The sequence below is a fragment of the Notolepis coatsorum genome (genome assembly GCF_963971535.1).
Source record: "Notolepis coatsorum genome assembly, chromosome: 5".
Taxonomy (NCBI): domain Eukaryota; kingdom Metazoa; phylum Chordata; class Actinopteri; order Aulopiformes; family Paralepididae; genus Notolepis; species Notolepis coatsorum.
The window spans coordinates 52,857,081-52,877,579 of record NC_140169.1 but is presented as its reverse complement, the minus strand read 5'-3'; the positions used below and the strand labels follow the sequence as shown (position 1 = coordinate 52,877,579).

General features: G+C 43.4%; 1 protein-coding gene across 1 annotated transcript in view; it reads left to right on the top strand.

The window, feature by feature from the left end:
• The window catches only part of LOC311228187 (disheveled-associated activator of morphogenesis 1-like), a gene marked incomplete at its 3' end in the record, with an annotated part of 141,237 nt that overhangs the window by 45,329 nt on the left and 75,409 nt on the right, over positions 1-20,499 (top strand). The window contains exon 2 of the mRNA XM_084314099.1: positions 5,228-5,338. The remainder of the gene's footprint in view (positions 1-5,227; positions 5,339-20,499) is intronic.

Sequence of the window (20,499 nt, the reverse complement as noted above, 5' to 3'; positions counted from 1 at the left end):
CTCACAGCTCCGGGGTTGTCACCAGCTTGGCTGGCCGTTCACACTAATACAATTGGCAGTATTAGAGGGTGGGAGAAGCTGGCTGGTGGGTCCGGGTCGTTGTAAACAGCGACTCCTACAGTTCGGTCGGGGCGCCTGCTAAGCGCGGATAGGATCTAAGGGCGGTAGTGTGATCCTTCCACACGTTACCCGCTCTCAGTGAGAGTCCGCGCTGCCAGGTGAAAAGAAGCGGTTGATTGGCTACACGTGTGTCGGAGGAAGCATGTGATAGCCTCCACTCTCCCAGACCGACTGTGGGGGGTAAGTGCGCAGCGACCAGGAAGGGGATTGGGAATTGGCATAACGACTAACATTGGGATGGGAGAAAATCGGAGGAAAAAGGAGGGGGAAAAAAAGAAGAAAAAAAAGAGTAACAGTGAGGTACGATGCAGAAATGGGATGAGGTACAAACTTAGGGTAAGGTGCAATGAGGTATGAATTGTAGTGCAAAATCTCTTTACTAATAAATATAAAGTGTGTTAAAGTGAGTGATATGGTGAGTGTTTATTTAAAGTGAGTGTGTACGTGTGGATGTGTGTGCAGTGAGTGTAGATGATGGGTTGTTACATAGTGTCATTGAGCATCCTGACGGCCTGGGGACCAGAAACTTGACTAGTTAGGGGGTTAAAATAATTGTCTTGCTCAAGGACATTTCGTTGCGCGGCTGAGAGGAGCCGGAATCGAACCGGGAACCTTCAGATTGCCGGACGATAGGGGGGTCATGTGGTAGGATATGTAGCACCTATCTACACGTGGGTTGTGGTGGTGGCCATTAGGGGTCATCATAATGGTGCCATTTCAGGACCCCAGGAAGACTAGAGAGGCTCTTTCATGTGTGTCTAATGGGGATCCTTTAATAAACATAAACATATGTAGCATCTATCTATCTACACGTTGGGTCTTGGTGTCATTAGGGGTCATGTGGGTGGGTAGGGTATGTAGTCGGGGTGGGAATTACCAGAGGTCTCGCGCTACGATATTATTATCACAATAAAAGAAATCTTCAAACGGGGACTGACTTCGCATATAGACTAGGCATCTACAGCTGTTCCGATGTAAATGTGACCGCGCCCACTCTGAAGTCGGACTCTTGTGTGGACGGACGGCGCTGTTCTCGCACGGGTCATATAGTCCAGAACTGTCATATAGAGATGATGTCATGCAGTGGGACTCCCTGTGTGCACTCGGGTACTAGGCCTGATCTGAGATCTGCTCCCCCCCCCCCCCCCCCGGTTCATCAGACACGGATATTCAGTCCACATCATTCCCGACGTTGCATCTATGATTCACTCGTCTCATGATACTCGTTCTATTCAGTCAAACGAACTCGCGGTCCGTTGGTCTAATGCACTGCTGCCCTTCCGACACAGACGACCAGACTGCACGTCACTGACTGAGAACACAGAGCACATAGTGCTACATGGAGGGTAACGGGGCTAGTCCACTGTCTGTAGGGGGGGTGTAGTCTGACGTCACTCTTATGGACCGCCCGCGAGGTCCACCCCGTATATAGGGATTCATCGTTGGGGAAAATGGATTATCGGCTATTGTAACAATTCTGCCTCGTGAACATTGGCAAGCTTTCCATTTTTGCACAAAACGAGTTCCCTTCTATCACTAACATTATTGTTTAAGCGTTTTTTTTGGGTTGAGATGTCCTGTTGTTGTCGTGTGTGTTGTGTATCCGTGGTTACCAACATGTATAAGTCGTGGCTGATGGGGGAGAGAGACACGATGGGACGATACATTACTTAGCCTAGTTTCCCCCAAAGCACTAACGGCCCGGTGCTGGTTCCTAATGGGTCTGCTGCTCCTCTCCCGGGCCTCACTGTGGACTGACGGGCCGGTGCTGCTCGGCTCCACTGCTCTCACGACTAAACCACAGAGAGAGAGACACACAGAGTCGTTATCTCCCGGGTCATGGGACAGAGATGATTGACACGTGTGTCATTGTTCTCCATTAGAGAGGCACTGCTCCTTCTACGTGTGAACGAGGCGGAATGTCGAGTAGGGGGATGAGTTCGAACGTTCGAATGTTCAAATAGTCGTGCCACAGTCTCTCCGCATTATAGATTTTCATGTCGGAGTCGAAAAATATATCATTTCTTTTTTTGTAGCAAGTTTCATAGTAGAAACTTTTAGCAAACATTTTTTTATATTTAGAGGCAGCCTAATTTTCATAGCCTAATTGATCTAAAAGATGCACATGCTACCGTTTCTGTTTGTTTATTAAAACTGGTTGATGGGCCAATGCAATGCTGTTATTATAGGTAGGCTACGATGGTGAATGGTATCATTTCGATTTATTGCTGAGCCGATCAACGTTCTGAAGGATTATCTGAAGTGCCTTTTTTACCCTTTGATTTTAACGATCCATTCTATTAAAAAGAATAACTGAATTGAACTGAAACTGAACATTTTAACTGAATTTCAACTGAAACGGAAAATAACAATTCAGTCATAAGAACAGTAGAATTAGAAAATTATTTTGGTCAGTGATGCACATCCCTAATATCAAGATGCTTTTGCTTCTGGTATATTATACGTGGCTGATACTGGACAGCATGCCCAAAATCATATAATCCTTTTTACTTATCTGTAGATAGTACTATATCTATATCTGTACATAAATGGCTGCATTTATATAGTGCTTTTATCCAAAGCGCTTTACAATTTGTTCCTCACATTTTGTACCCAGTCACTCACAAATTCACACACCTACGGCAGAGCCGTGCCAAGGTGCCAACCTGCTCATCGGGAGCAGTTAGGGGACACTGGGAGGAGCGGGAATCGAACCGGGAACCTCCGTATTACCGCCCCCCTACTGTCGCCCCCTTACCTACTCTTTACTAGTTACACTGCTGGTCAGTATGTCTTACTGCCATAGTGTCTTTATACCTGGGTCACTGTACATATTAATACTACAACTCTACATGCATACATCTGATTAGCACTGTTACTCAGTAGTACTAATTTATATATTTTATACCCAGTTTAATCACCGGCACGTTGTATATTACTATTGCACTTTATTTAGTGATGCACCGATGTGCAAATTGTGGCCGATACCGATAACCGATATTAATATTGCTGTTCTGGCCGATACTGATATTTACCGATGTCGATATCTCTGTATAGAAAACACTTTTTTATGATAATCAAATAAAGAGCTATTTTCCAAAACGCATAATTTTTTTTACTTTTGTAACTTATTTTCAGAAATGACTGATATTTTGAAACTATTTAAGGCCAAAACATGTAAAAAGATTTTTTATTTTAATTTTTTAATAAATATCGGCCCTATCTTGATATCGGACCGATAGCGATGTGTAAAAAAACGGCCATATCGGCCGATATTATATCGGCGGCCGATATATCGTGCATCACTAACTTTATTGTTACATTTACACTCTGGGTGGATGCCAACCCTCTTTTCGTTGTGCTGTACGATGACGACACATTTGAATCTAATCTGTAGAGCTTTGACAGTATAGTTTTCATTCAAATAGTTTTCCGTTACAAATTACATTGTGTGACACACAACATATTCTGAATGTCTTCATCTTGTTGACGACGAGATGAAGTTGCATACAGTTGTTGTTGCCATGTTCCTATTGCAATCAAAATGGTCTATTTTCTTCATCATTTCTAATACTGCTGCAAGGAATCTTTTTCTGTTTAATTTTAAAGTATACAGTATGGTACAACAGGCTCATACCACCGTCTATACTGGTGCATCTCTGAAACTGGAGAATGGAATAGAAATCCTTTAATAACCCAGAGGGAAATTGGGCAAGACTACAGATGGCTCACATTGAACAACAATAAACATGTAGGTAGTCAATAGGACTAAAATAAGAATAAGAATATAATAAAATATCAAGAATAAAATAAAATAAAGAATAAAATACCGTCCGGGATATACATTATGTTATGTATATATATACATCCTAAAATCTATCCAGCCAAAAATATACAGTAAGATGTACAGTAATAATTGTGAAAAACCTAAAGTGAAAAGTGTCCAGGAAGATTGTGAGAAGTGTACATTTCTTTTTAAAGTGTCCAGGAAGATTTCGGGTACAGAAGGTTTTAACCTTCTGTAGTGTGCTTGTGAAAGGGTTAACCATTTTGTTGTGTGGCAGTGAATGGGTTAACCTTCTGTATTGTTGCAATGAAAGGGTTAACCCTCCGGTAGTGTGGCAGTGAAAGGGTTAAAGGAAAATGCACTTACCATCTTCTCCAGAGTCGGACGACAAGATGGATACCAGTTTCCTCTCTGTGTGCGTTCAGTAGAGAAAGCTATCCGCAAGCTAGCCTAGCTTAGCACAAATGAATAGAAGCGGATATGGACCAGCTAGCCTATAGCTGTTGGCCAAAAACACATACCTCTCCTGGAGTTTTAAGCTAGGCTAGTGGTCCGTATCCACCTCCATTCATTTGTGCTGCTAAGCTATAACGGTAAGTGCATGTCCCGTAACGTTGGCGTGTTACTTTAATACATCAGGATTGGATTGCTGCTTTCCACTCTTTCACGAAAACAAATTTTTTTTTTCTTCCAAGGAAAGACCTCTTGCGATATCAAACCTAGACTATAAATCTAGACTATAAACCTACACTATAAATCTAGACCGTAAACCTCAAGAGTGGATGACTGTTCTTTGCCACAGATGTAAGAAGAAAGTATCTTTTTGTTTCCTTTTTTTTTCTTGCTCTTGAGCGGCTGAGTGTTGTTACAACTGTACTGCGTTACTTAAAGGGGCACTTCACAACAAAAAAAAACACTGCTGATTTATTTAGCACATAATCTCACACCGATAGCAAAACTCTAAACGGTTTTGCACACATTAATTTACTTTATTGAGAGTAAATTAGTTTAAATATAGTGACGTCGTCGGGGGCACATTGAATCTTCGCGTCTTGTTAATTACAGGTCCATGAAATCATTTAATTGAGCTGTAATTTACACAACACCAAGGATTCTACGTCCGCGACGACGTGTCACTGTTGGCTATATTCAAACACATTTTACTCTCAATAACAACTCAAACTAAACGAATGTGTACAAAACAGAGTTTTTTTTTTATGTACGTGAGATTATGTGCAAAATAAATCAGCATTGTTCTTTCTTTGGCGAAGTAGCGTTTATTTTTTATTTTTTTTATATATATTTTTTTGCCACTTCCAGATGCTGCTCTGCCTTCTGACGAGATGACAGGATGTAGCAGCGTGTGCTGAAGGCCCCTTCTGGGACGGACCCGGCTATTCCCGGGGGGTAATTACAAGCCCTCCAGAAGGGGTGCGTATAAAAAAAAACCATAGGGACCCCTTTTCAATCCTGGCATTAATGTGTGTGACGGGCGGCGAGGGTCCGGGGGGGCGGGACTGCATTGGTGGGGTTTGTGGGCACAGCCCCTCCCTGAGTCGGGATGCCTGCCACTATGTTTATAATTTTTTTTTTTATAATAATAAACGGCATATGTATTTGAACTGTAACACATTTTTAGGACAATACTTTCCTTGAATGTGCTTGAAAAACTGTCTGTTCCTCAAATGTGTCTGTCAAAGGGAGTAACTCTCAAACGCCATGACAAGCATCTGATCTGAAGTTGGTCTTTTGACAGAAAGCGAAGAGGAAAGGAATGATATGAAGAGTCTGGTGACAGTGACTTGAGTCACTCCTCTGACTGAACTCAACGTGACTTCACTTATTAACTTAAAGTTAATCTGTCCCATTACCGACGGAACGACTGACATGGTTCTAACGTCGTTCAGATGGTTCTAACGTGATTTATGTACACGGTCCTAACGTCACTTACCGCAGAAACCGAGACGATTTGTCATTTAAATGTGACAACCCGTGTGTCTGCGTCGTATCTATGCTTGAATAGCCAAATGTAGCTGATTCTAGTCATTTTGCTGGGTGAGGAAATATTAGTTGTCACTTTCAATTAATTCAGTTAAAAATGCAAACCAAAGGTGCGGTTTACTTGACGTTGAAGACGGAACATCCATTCTCATGTACTTGTATGTGAAAATAACAATACCTTTTAAGATGCTGCCTGATTGCTGCCTGATCTGGTCTGAAAACTCCTGTCCTAGTTACTAGGGGGGGTGAGAATTTAGGGCTGTCGCGGTATGACATTTTCCCACCGCGGTTGTGTGGGTGGCTAATCACCGCGGGATGCGGTGGTACCGCACTTCTATTAATTTTTTTTTTTTTTTTAAAGCATTTGACTTTTGTTGTTGTTAATATACCTGTATATATTTTTTTTTTTATTTTTAAGCCATGCGAGTTTACCCGCGATCGTGATTAGACAAAAATTCTAAGGTCGTAGGAGTCCCGAAATTATTTTTAACATGTTTGATAATCTATCCATTTGTCCCTCAACGTTCTGAATGTGATAAAAGTAGTAGGGTGTTGCCTGCTCCTTTAAGAGATGCGTTGTGGGATAATACTGTAGATATGGCTCTGGTCTGGTCTACGCAAGCAGCCCACACATCCCTTCTCCAACTTAAAACTAACGTTATTTGAGAACATTTAACGTTAATATAACACTATTTTAACGTGAGTGAATTTGAATGCACATACATAGCTAGTTAAATATCACAACTCGTGTCATCATTGGGGGAAACTAGCCAATATAGCTAACGTTATAGATAGCTAGCGTATAGCTAACGTTATAGATGGCTAGCGTATAGCTAACGTTATCTAGCTAGCGTATAGCTAACGTTATAGATAGCTAGCGTATAGCTAACGTTATAGATAGCTAACGTTATAGATGGCTAGCGTATAGCTAACGTTATAGATGGCTAGCGTATAGCTAACGTTATAGATGGCTAGCGTATAGCTAACGTTATAGATGGCTAGCGTATAGCTAACGTTATAGATGGCTAGCGTATAGCTAACGTTATAGATAGCTAGCGTATAGCTAACGTTATAGATGGCTAGCGTATAGCTAACGTTATAGATGGCTAGCGTATAGCTAACGTTATAGATTGCAAACAAAGCTAACGTTATCCAGTTGACATTACAGATCATAATATCTATGATAACGTTAACGAAGTGAGAGTAGGGACGTTGATGTAGTCAAGAGTGTAGCGGGGACGTAGAGAGGCAGCACTCATTTGCGTGTAACGTTAGTCAACATTGAGCAAGTTACACACTTTGGCCCGGGAGTTAGGAGAACGCTCCCCTGTAGCCTACTGTACTCCACTACGGTTCAGATGAATACAGTTAGGAGAACGCTCCCCTGTAGCCTACTCCACTACGGTTCAGATGAATACAGTTAGGAGAACGCTCCCCTGTAGCCTACTCCACTACGGTTCAGATGAATACAGTTAGGAGAACGCTCCCCTGTAGCCTACTCCACTACGGTTCAGATGAATACAGTTAGGAGAACGCTCCCCTGTAGCCTACTCCACTACGGTTCAGATGAATACAGTTAGGAGAACGCTCCCCTGTAGCCTACTCCACTACGGTTCAGATGAATACAGTTAGGAGAACGCTCCCCTGTAGCCTACTCCACTACGGTTCAGATGAATACAGTTAGGAGAACGCTCCCCTGTAGCCTACTCCACTACGGTTCAGATGAATACAGTTAGGAGAACGCTCCCCTGTAGCCTACTCCACTACGGTTCAGATGAATACAGGAGTTAGGAGAACGCTCCCCTGTAGCCTACTCCACTACGGTTCAGATGAATACAGTTAGGAGAACGCTCCCCTGTAGCCTACTCCACTACGGTTCAGATGAATACAGGAGTTAGGAGAACGCTCCCCTGTAGCCTACTCCACTACGGTTCAGATGAATACAGGAGTTAGGAGAACGCTCCCCTGTAGCCTACTCCACTACGGTTCAGATGAATACAGTTAGGAGAACGCTCCCCTGTAGCCTACTGCACTACGGTTCAGATGAATACAGGAGTTAGGAGAACGCTCCCCTGTAGCCTACTCCACTACGGTTCAGATGAATACAGGAGTTAGGAGAACGCTCCCCTGTAGCCTACTCCACTACAGTTCAGATTAATACAGTTAGAAGAACGCTCCCCTGTAGCCTACTCCACTACGGTTCAGATGAATACAGTTAGGAGAACGCTCCCCTGTAGCCTACTCCACTACGGTTCAGATGAATACAGGAGTTAGGAGAACGCTCCCCTGTAGCCTACTCCACTACGGTTCAGATGAATAGAGTTAGGAGAACGCTCCCCTGTAGCCTACTCCACTACGGTTCAGATGAATACAGTTAGGAGAACGCTGCCCTGTAGCCTACTCCACTACGGTTCAGATGAATACAGGAGTTAGGAGAACGCTCCCCTGTAGCCTACTCCACTACGGTTCAGATGAATACAGTTAGGAGAACGCTCCCCTGTAGCTACTCCACTACGGTTCAGATGAATACAGTTAGGAGAACGCTCCCCTGTAGCCTACTCCACTACGGTTCAGATGAATACAGGAGTTAGGAGAACGCTCCCCTGTAGCCTACTCCACTACGGTTCAGATGAATACAGTTAGGAGAACGCTCCCCTGTAGCCTACTCCACTACGGTTCAGATGAATACAGTTAGGAGAACGCTCCCCTGTAGCCTACTCCACTACGGTTCAGATGAATACAGGAGTTAGGAGAACGCTCCCCTGTAGCCTACTCCACTACGGTTCAGATGAATACAGTTAGGAGAACGCTCCCCTGTAGCCTACTCCACTACGGTTCAGATGAATACAGGAGTTAGGAGAACGCTCCCCTGTAGCTACTCCACTACGGTTCAGATGAATACAGGAGTTAGGAGAACGCTCCCCTGTAGCCTACTCCACTACGGTTCAGATGAATACAGTTAGGAGAACGCTCCCCTGTAGCTACTGCACTACGGTTCAGATGAATACAGGAGTTAGGAGAACGCTCCCCTGTAGCCTACTCCACTACGGTTCAGATGAATACAGTTAGGAGAACGCTCCCCTGTAGCTACTCCACTACGGTTCAGATGAATACAGTTAGGAGAACGCTCCCCTGTAGCCTACTCCACTACGGTTCAGATGAATACAGGAGTTAGGAGAACGCTCCCCTGTAGCCTACTCCACTACGGTTCAGATGAATACAGTTAGGAGAACGCTCCCCTGTAGCCTACTCCACTACGGTTCAGATGAATACAGGAGTTAGGAGAACGCTCCCCTGTAGCCTACTCCACTACGGTTCAGATGAATACAGTTAGGAGAACGCTCCCCTGTAGCCTACTCCACTACGGTTCAGATGAATACAGGAGTTAGGAGAACGCTCCCCTGTAGCCTACTCCACTACGGTTCAGATGAATACAGGAGTTAGGAGAACGCTCCCCTGTAGCTACTCCACTACGGTTCAGATGAATACAGTTAGGAGAACGCTCCCCTGTAGCCTACTCCACTACGGTTCAGATGAATACAGTTAGGAGAACGCTCCCCTGTAGCCTACTCCACTACGGTTCAGATGAATACAGTTAGGAGAACGCTCCCCTGTAGCTACTCCACTACGGTTCAGATGAATACAGTTAGGAGAACGCTCCCCTGTAGCCTACTCCACTACGGTTCAGATTAATACAGTTAGGAGAACGCTCCCCTGTAGCCTACTCCACTACGGTTCAGATGAATACAGTTAGGAGAACGCTCCCCTGTAGCCTACTCCACTACGGTTCAGATGAATACAGGAGTTAGGAGAACGCTCCCCTGTAGCCGACTCCACTACGGTTCAGATGAATACAGTTAGGAGAACGCTCCCCTGTAGCCTACTCCACTACGGTTCAGATTAATACAGTTAGGAGAACGCTCCCCTGTAGCCTACTCCACTACGGTTCAGATGAATACAGTTAGGAGAACGCTCCCCTGTAGCCTACTCCACTACGGTTCAGATGAATACAGTTAGGAGAACGCTCCCCTGTAGCCTACTCCACTACGGTTCAGATGAATACAGGAGTTAGGAGAACGCTCCCCTGTAGCCGACTCCACTACGGTTCAGATGAATACAGGAGTTAGGAGAACGCTCCCCTGTAGCCTACTCCACTACGGTTCAGATGAATACAGTTAGGAGAACGCTCCCCTGTAGCCTACTCCACTACGGTTCAGATTAATACAGTTAGGAGAACGCTCCCCTGTAGCCTACTCCACTACGGTTCAGATGAATACAGGAGTTAGGAGAACGCTCCCCTGTAGCCTACTCCACTACAGTTCAGATGAATACAGTTAGGAGAACGCTCCCCTGTAGCCTACTCCACTACGGTTCAGATGAATACAGGAGTTAGGAGAACGCTCCCCTGTAGCCTACTCCACTACGGTTCAGATGAATACAGGAGTTAGGAGAACGCTCCCCTGTAGCCTACTCCACTACGGTTCAGATGAATACAGTTAGGAGAACGCTCCCCTGTAGCCTACTCCACTACGGTTCAGATGAATACAGTTAGGAGAACGCTCCCCTGTAGCCTACTCCACTACGGTTCAGATGAATACAGGAGTTAGGAGAACGCTCCCCTGTGGCCTACTGCACTACGGTTCAGATGAATACAGTTAGGAGAACGCTCCCCTGTAGCCTACTGCACTACGGTTCAGATGAATACAGGAGTTAGGAGAACGCTCCCCTGTAGCCTACTCCACTACGGTTCAGATGAATACAGGAGTTAGGAGAACGCTCCCCTGTAGCCTACTCCACTACGGTTCAGATGAATACAGTTAGGAGAACGCTCCCCTGTAGCCTACTCCACTACGGTTCAGATGAATACAGTTAGGAGAACGCTCCCCTGTAGCCTACTCCACTACGGTTCAGATGAATACAGTTAGGAGAACGCTCCCCTGTAGCCTACTGCACTACGGTTCAGATGAATACAGTTAGGAGAACGCTCCCCTGTAGCCTACTGCACTACGGTTCAGATGAATACAGGAGTTAGGAGAACGCTCCCCTGTAGCCTACTCCACTACGGTTCAGATGAATACAGTTAGGAGAACGCTCCCCTGTAGCCTACTCCACTACGGTTCAGATGAATACAGTTAGGAGAACGCTCCCCTGTAGCCTACTCCACTACGGTTCAGATGAATACAGTTAGGAGAACGCTCCCCTGTAGCCTACTCCACTACGGTTCAGATGAATACAGTTAGGAGAACGCTCCCCTGTAGCCTACTCCACTACGGTTCAGATGAATACAGTTAGGAGAACGCTCCCCTGTAGCTACTCCACTACGGTTCAGATGAATACAGGAGTTAGGAGAACGCTCCCCTGTAGCCTACTCCACTACGGTTCAGATGAATACAGGAGTTAGGAGAACGCTCCCCTGTAGCCTATTCCACTACGGTTCAGATGAATACAGTTAGGAGAACGCTCCCCTGTAGCCTACTCCACTACGGTTCAGATGAATACAGTTAGGAGAACGCTCCCCTGTAGCCTACTCCACTACGGTTCAGATGAATACAGTTAGGAGAACGCTCCCCTGTAGCCTACTCCACTACGGTTCAGATGAATACAGTTAGGAGAACGCTCCCCTGTAGCCTACTCCACTACGGTTCAGATGAATACAGTTAGGAGAACGCTCCCCTGTAGCCTACTCCACTACGGTTCAGATGAATACAGTTAGGAGAACGCTCCCCTGTAGCCTACTCCACTACGGTTCAGATGAATACAGTTAGGAGAACGCTCCCCTGTAGCCTACTCCACTACGGTTCAGATGAATACAGTTAGGAGAACGCTCCCCTGTAGCCTACTCCACTACGGTTCAGATGAATACAGTTAGGAGAACGCTCCCCTGTAGCCTACTCCACTACGGTTCAGATGAATACAGTTAGGAGAACGCTCCCCTGTAGCCTACTCCACTACGGTTCAGATGAATACAGGAGTTAGGAGAACGCTCCCCTGTAGCCTACTCCACTACGGTTCAGATGAATACAGGAGTTAGGAGAACGCTCCCCTGTAGCCTACTCCACTACGGTTCAGATGAATACAGTTAGGAGAACGCTCCCCTGTAGCCTACTGCACTACGGTTCAGATGAATACAGGAGTTAGGAGAACGCTCCCCTGTAGCCTACTCCACTACGGTTCAGATGAATACAGGAGTTAGGAGAACGCTCCCCTGTAGCCTACTCCACTACAGTTCAGATGAATACAGTTAGGAGAACGCTCCCCTGTAGCCTACTCCACTACGGTTCAGATGAATACAGTTAGGAGAACGCTCCCCTGTAGCCTACTCCACTACGGTTCAGATGAATACAGGAGTTAGGAGAACGCTCCCCTGTAGCCTACTCCACTACGGTTCAGATGAATACAGTTAGGAGAACGCTCCCCTGTAGCCTACTCCACTACGGTTCAGATGAATACAGTTAGGAGAACGCTCCCCTGTAGCCTACTCCACTACGGTTCAGATGAATACAGTTAGGAGAACGCTCCCCTGTAGCCTACTCCACTACGGTTCAGATGAATACAGGAGTTAGGAGAACGCTCCCCTGTAGCCTACTCCACTACGGTTCAGATGAATACAGGAGTTAGGAGAACGCTCCCCTGTAGCCTACTCCACTACGGTTCAGATGAATACAGTTAGGAGAACGCTCCCCTGTAGCCTACTCCACTACGGTTCAGATGAATACAGTTAGGAGAACGCTCCCCTGTAGCCTACTCCACTACGGTTCAGATGAATACAGTTAGGAGAACGCTCCCCTGTAGCCTACTCCACTACGGTTCAGATGAATACAGGAGTTAGGAGGACGCTCCCCTGTAGCCTACTCCACTACGGTTCAGATGAATACAGTTAGGAGAACGCTCCCCTGTAGCCTACTCCACTACGGTTCAGATGAATACAGTTAGGAGAACGCTCCCCTGTAGCCTACTCCACTACGGTTCAGATGAATACAGAAAAAGGTAAACATTGGGGGCTCGAGTCCGGGATATGAAAATAAATCCTGATTTCATCTGTGAGTTGTAAACTATATGGAAACGTGAAGTTAGCTCATGCTACTGGAAAACTGACGCCTCGTCATTAAATGAACCGAGTTAGAAATGATGACGCCCCTTCCCCCCCCCCCCCCCCCCCCCCCCCCGCGCGGTTGTCTGTTCCCCATCCGCGGGTGCCTTGACTTGATTGCGGTGATGCGGTTACCGCGACAGCCCTAGGTGAGATATAATCCATTCATATTTATAGTATTCTCACGGCGTGTTTTCCCATACAATATGGCGCAATACCACAGCTCCTTGGCCGCGGTTGTTATTAATGATGATCAAATACAGCGAGGCGACCAAGATGTCTGCGATATGAAACACTAAGTGCAAGTTTCAAGTTTTGTTTTATTTGTCACCTATAAGGTACGTGTACATTACAGAGAAATGCTTGGTTCTGTATGAGCCCCCTGAGATGGAGTGCTTCATACGGTAACAAAAAGTACTATATATACACTATATAAGATATACAAAACGAAAAAATACAAATGCTGAATGCAAAAAACGAGGTAGAGATGTAGTGCAAATCTTTTAGTAATAAATAGATCAAATATGGTGTATAGTGTTTAAGTAGTCCAGGCCTAATAAAACAAGTCTTCTTCTTAATCGAGGCGCAACATTCAATAATCAATGAATCAATTGCTTCTTCAGTTCTCTATGTACAGTATGTACAGTATGTAGTATATTGCAATGCAGGCCTCCTGTGTAACTGGGTAACACCATGATCCAGTTATGATCCAGAAATGCGTGGCTCTGTCTGTATGAGCCTCCGGAGATTGTGATTCATACAGTAAAAAAAAAAGTAAAAGAATAAAGACCAAACACTATACAAAATATATAGAATATACAAAACTAAAGTACAAAATGCAAGAAAATGAAATGCAAAAACAAGGTCAGGTAAAACAAGGTAAAACAAGGTCAGGTAAAACGAGGTAAAACAAGGTAAAACAAGGTAAAACATGGTAAAACAAGGTAAAACAAGGTAAAACATGGTAAAACGAGGTAAAACAAGGTAAAACAAGGTAAAACAAGGTAAAACATGGTAAAACAAGGTAAAACATGTCAGGTAAAACAAGGTAAAACAAGGTAAAACATGTCAGGTAAAACAAGGTAAAACAAGGTAAAACATGTCAGGTAAAACATGTCAGGTAAAACATGTCAGGTAAAACAAGGTAAAACAAGGTAAAACATGGTAAAACAAGGTAAAACATGGTAAAACATGGTAAAACTAGGTAAAACTAGGTAAAACAAGGTAAAACTAGGTAAAACAAGTCAGGTAAAACAAGGTAAAACTAGGTAAAACAAGGTAAAACATGTCAGGTAAAACAAGGTAAAACATGGTAAAACAAGGTAAAACATGGTAAAACAAGGTCAGGTAAAACAAGGTAAAACAAGGTCAAACATGGTAAAACAAGGTAAAACATGGTAAAACAAGGTCAGGTAAAACAAGGTAAAACAAGGTAAAACATGGTAAAACTAGGTAAAAAAAGGTAAAACAAGGTCAGGTAAAACTAGGTAAAACTAGGTAAAACTAGGTAAAACTAGGTAAAACATGGTAAAACAAGGTAAAACATGGTAAAACAAGGTAAAACAAGGTAAAACAAGGTCAGGTAAAACTAGGTAAAACAAGGTAAAACATGGTAAAACAAGGTAAAACAAGGTCAGGTAAAACAAGGTCAGGTAAAACAAGGTAAAACAAGGTAAAACTAGGTAAAACTAGGTAAAACAAGGTAAAACATCGTAAAACATGGTAAAACAAGGTAAAACAAGGTAACACATGGTAAAACAAGATAAAACAAGGTAAAACATGGTAAAACAAGGTAAAACATGGTAAAACAAGGTAAAACAAGGTCAGGTAAAACAAGGTCAGGTAAAACAAGGTAAAACAAGGTCAGGTAAAACAAGGTAAAACAAGGTAAAACTAGGTAAAACTAGGTCAAGTAAAACAAGGTAAAACAAGGTCAGGTAAAACAAGGTAAAACTAGGTAAAACAAGGTCAAGTAAAACAAGGTCAGGTAAAACAAGGTAAAACAAGGTAAAACAAGGTAAAACAAGGTAAAACAGGGTCAAACTAGGTAAAACAAGGTCAGGTAAAACAAGGTCAAACAAGGTCAAACAAGGTCAGGTAAAACAAGGTAAAACAAGGTAAAACAAGGTCAGGTAAAACATGGTAAAACAAGGTCAGGTAAAACAAGGTCAAACAAGGTCAAACAAGGTCAGGTAAAACATGGTAAAACAAGGTAAAACAAGGTAAAACATGGTAAAACAGGGCGAGCTCCCGTAGCTCACCGCGTACCTCAGCGCTATTTCTGCGTCGGGGACAACCGTGCTTGTCACAGATCTGGGGTACACGAGTTCGATTCCCGGACCCGCCGTATTTTCTCAGTGTCTTCCCCTACTCTACATCCCATTCAACCTGTTTCTGTCGGTCATGCTTGACCAGAAAAAGCGATAAACGCTAAAAAAAATTAAGTTTAAAAAAAAAAACATGGTAAAACAAGGTAAAACATGGTAAAACAAGGTAAAACTAGGTAAAACAAGGTAAAAACAAGGTAAAAACAAGGTAGAAACAAGGTAAAACAAGGTAAAACATGGTAAAACAAGGTTAAACAAGGTAAAACAGGGTAAAACAAGGTAAAACAAGGTCAAACAAGGTAAAACTAGGTAAAACAAGGTCAAACAAGGTCAAACAAGGTCAACTCAAACAAGGTAAAACAAGGTCAAACAAGGTCAACTCAAACAAGGTCAAACAAGGTCAACTCAAACAAGGTCAAACAAGGTCAAACAAGGTCAAACTAGGTAAAACAAGGTCAAACAAGGTCAGGTAAAACAAGGTAAAACAAGGTCAGGTAAAACAAGGTAAAACAAGGTAAAACAAGGTAAAACAAGGTAAAACAGGGTAAAACAAGGTAAAACTAGGTAAAACTAGGTAAAACAAGGTAAAACAGGGTAAAACTAGGTAAAACAAGGTCAGGTAAAACAAGGTAAAACAAGGTAAAACAAGGTAAAAACTAGGTAAAACAAGGTAAAACTAGGTAAAACACGGTAAAACAGGGTAAAACAAGGTAAAACAAGGTCTGGTAAAACAAGGTCAAACTACGTAAAACAAGGTAAGACATGGTAAAACAAGGTAAAACAAGGTAAACAAGGTAAAACATGGTAAAACAGTAACAAGGTAAAACTAGGTAAAACTAGGTAAAACAAGGTAAAACATGGTAAAACATGGTAAAACAAGGTCAGGTAAAACAAGGTCAGGTAAAACAAGGTAAAACAAGGTAAAACTAGGTAAAACAAGGTAAAACAAGGTCAGGTAAAACAAGGTAAAACAAAGTAAACCAAGGTAAAACAAGGTAAAACAAGGTAAAACATGGTAAAACTAGGTAAAACATGGTAAAACAAGGTAAAACATGGTAAAACAAGGTAAAACTAGGTAAAACAAGGTAAAACTAGGTAAAACAAGGTAAAACAAGGTCAGGTAAAACAAGGTAAAACAAGGTAAAACAAGGTAAAACTAGGTAAAACTAGGTCAAACTAGGTCAAACAAGGTCAATCAAGGTCAAACAAGGTAAAACAAGGTAAAACAAGGTAAAACAAGGTCAGGTAAAACAAGGTAAAACATGGTCAGGTAATACAAGGTAAAACATGGTAAACAAGGTAAAACAAGGTCAGGTAAAACAAGGTAAAACAAGGTAAAACAAGGTAAAACTAGGTAAAACAAGGTAAAACTAGGTAAAACAAGGTCAGGTAAAACAAGGTAAAACAATGTCAGGTAAAACGTGTCAGGTAATCATGAGTATATAATTATAATAATGTATTCCGTCTGTTGTTTCGACTGTTTGCGTCTCAGCGAGGCGGCGTTCGCTCCAGACTGGTCTTCAAATGCACTTAACCCTTTCCTGGACAGATGTAGTTTTGCATTAAAAGTAGTACACAGTCTTGTACCCATTACTTTTTTCTTGTTTTTCCCTCAAATGTTAAAAAACGTAGATCTCATTTAATTCTGCTCACCTCTGCTCCTGTCGAATGTCAGACCAGACAAGTGAATAAGTTGAACCATATAAGGCCCCTGTACCTTGAGAAACTCCTATGGTAAAAACAAAAATAAGTAAGATAGGCAAAAATGTGTCATGGGTCTTAAAACCATCACCAGGTGTATAGGAACCAGAAGATGAAGAAGTCTTTGAAATGGCTCTCTGCACTCTCTCTCCCCCCCCCCCCCCCCCCCCCCCCAAAGGGCAGCCGGGACCAATCCAAGTGCTCCTGTCCGTCTTCGTCAGTTGACATGTTTTTCCATTGGGTTCATCTCATCGGGGGGGGGGGACCCTTGCAAGCACAGAGGGGGAGAACATGCAAACTCCTGGTCCCCAAACGGGAATCGAACCCTGGGCTGACAGCGTTAACCACTTAAAACCATCACCTGACTGACACCCCTACAGGAACCAGGTCGGTCTTAAAACTACCCTTGCCCACCTCTAAGGCGTCGGTTACACACAGGGGTATTTTTGTTTGGTTTTCAAGGTCAGTTTTGCTTTCCAGAACGCAACGTAATCAATGGCAGGCAGGGAGCGAAATTAACTTTTTGACTCACCGGCCAGTGGCGGGTAGATGGGAAGAGTCTACCCGCCAAGCATATTTCTTACCTGCCAATTTTTTTTTATTAAAAAAATATATATTATATTTTATATAAAAAAAATTTTTTTAAATAAAATATATATTATATAATCATACTTGTAGTTGTATTATCTGCGAGACATCGCCACCACGCAATAAGTCAAAATGCTTGCTATCTGCAAACAGCTCCACTGTCTGTGTGTATACTTGAGTAGCCTCCAGCTCCAGCAAGGATTCTCCGGCCCTGCAGCTAGACCCTATATTCAGCTAGACCCTACATTCAGCATGCAAGGATTCTCCGGCGATGCAGCTGGACTAGGCCTGCCGCGATAAGCAATAAATCGATTAATTGCCGCGATAATTAAAATGAATGCAATGATTTTGACGGGCGCGATTAATTGCTATTTGCGCGTTTGTTTTAATGAGGCGGAACCAGTGCCCCTTGCAGTCTCTCTCCGTGTGGGTTGGCCGCTGGCGTTACTACAGAGCACAGCACTGGAGCTCCGTGGGGCAGTAGCAACGCCACATATAGCTTAACTACTTTTCTCAATAGTGTTGCTCCTTTTAACCAAGTAGCGTTATTTGTAGTGTAACGTTAGAATAACACAGAATAACGTTAATACAATTACATGCATCATTGTTTACAATGAACGGGTGGGGCTAGTCAAAGCACTGGAGACGGGGACAAGTTAAACATGAATTAATTTATTATAACGGGTCGTTTTCGAGTCGTGCTGCAGTGCCTACGCACCACAGCTATTCTATTATATACTGCTTTGACGCTTCCTCCTCATCGTTGATTGCCTGTAGTAGCTGCATCTAACGTTAGTAGCTAACGTTAAAACTAAAAAACACAACCGGACGAGATAAGTTGTCGGCTAGGATAATCACAACAATACTTCCGGTCCGGTCGGTGGGCTTCAAAATAAAAGTCTTAAACCGGAAAATACGGAGCGGTGGGCTTCAAATAAAAGTTTTGGGAAATACATTTCTCAAAAATATTCTCTAACCGGTCGCAATAATATCGCTTATCGCGATATTTTCGGGGGCAATTAATCGCCCAGCAAAATGTGTTATCGTGGCAGGCCTAAGCTGGACCCTATTTATAACGTTACGGTTCTTTTGTCAAATCACATTCAACATGCCCTCAGCTAGAATACGCATTCAATCAATGTTATAAGACATTGATATCAGGAGCTATCTGTAGCTACTGCTAGCCCGGTAGATAACGTTAAGACAATTTAGTTTACTGGGACAGATGGATCTAACGTGAGCTAGCTAAGCTAGCTAACGAGGGAACGGAGGTATTATGCACTCGAGTCGACTATTGCTGGAGCATTTGTTGATATCAGCAGCTATCAGTAGCTAGCCAGCTAGATACCGTTAGACAATGCCTCGTCATGTATTAAACTAAAAGTGAATAGTTGACTGGGTCATTGTTTAAACAGTAACGGTAGCTCATGGAGGTCCGATATAGACTAGAGCAGACTGCCCGCATATCGCAATGGTGGCGTTTCAGGAAGTAAACAAGCCAAATGAGAGCTTCCGATTGGTCATTTGCTTTCTTTCTCATGAAACCAGTCACGTCACTCTACTGTGATTGGACCGTTGACTTGAGTGCAATGTGGGACTTGTAGTTTTTTAACAATCTCGCGGCGGAGAAAAAAAAGACGAGAGCAGGCTATAATCTGTACTCGCACAAGAGTATCGTTATGAACTACACGTCTACACGCCACACGGCGGGCAGCCCTCTAAGTGTCAAGCGCCAAAGGTAAAAACAGACCGCCCCTGGCGGGCGGCGGGCTTTAGTTTCGGTCCCTGATGGCAGGCGAGTTAGACATTTGTTTTTTGCGACCTGAGCACAGTGATGTAGTACAATGCCAAAGCAGCAGGTGGCAGTAGGTGGCGAACATGAAGGCAATTTTCAACCAATCAGATAACTTGAATGTGCCAATACACTTCCTGCAAAAAAACAACAAACCACCATCTTTGAATGGCTCGCGTGACGCGTGAGGCCCCTTGGTCTGAAAAGCTACTACTTTTTTAAAACGGCGTTTATGTGGTGTGTGGGAGATTCTGAATGAACGTCCTACACTTCTCTTTATCTCACCGAGACTCGGAGGCAGAATGATTCCTTGTCGTCGTTGAACAAAGAATAAAGTCGTGTTATTAATATCGGATGGAGCAACATGGCTGCTATATTTTAATAGCTGAATTCATGTTTTATTGGCAGCTTATTCACTCAAACAACCTATTCACTCTCTCTCTCTCTCTCTCTCCCTCTCCTCACTCCCTCAGTCACTCACTCTTTCTCTACCACACACACACACACGCACACACACACACACACACACATACACACACACACACACACACACACACACACACACACACACACACACACACACACACACACACACACACACACACACACACACACACACACACACACACACACACATTTAGAATCTTTATTTATGTCCACATAAAGACAATGTTTAAAGGACACAAATATTATCAGTGCACTTGTACATTGTGGGTTATTCTGTTACAATCGTGCCCAAATTGACAATGGCAACCAAAGTTACACACACACACACACACGCACACGCACGCGCACACACACACACACACATACACACACACACACACACACACATACACACACACACACACACACACACACACACACACACACACACACACACACACACACACACACACACACACACACACACACACACACATTTAGAATCTTTATTTATGTCCACATAAAGACAATGTTTAAAGGACACAAATATTATCAGTGCACTTGTACATTGTGGGTTATTCTGTTACAATCGTGCCCAAATTGACAATGGCAACCAAAGTTACACACACACACACACACGCACACGCACGCGCACACACACACACAC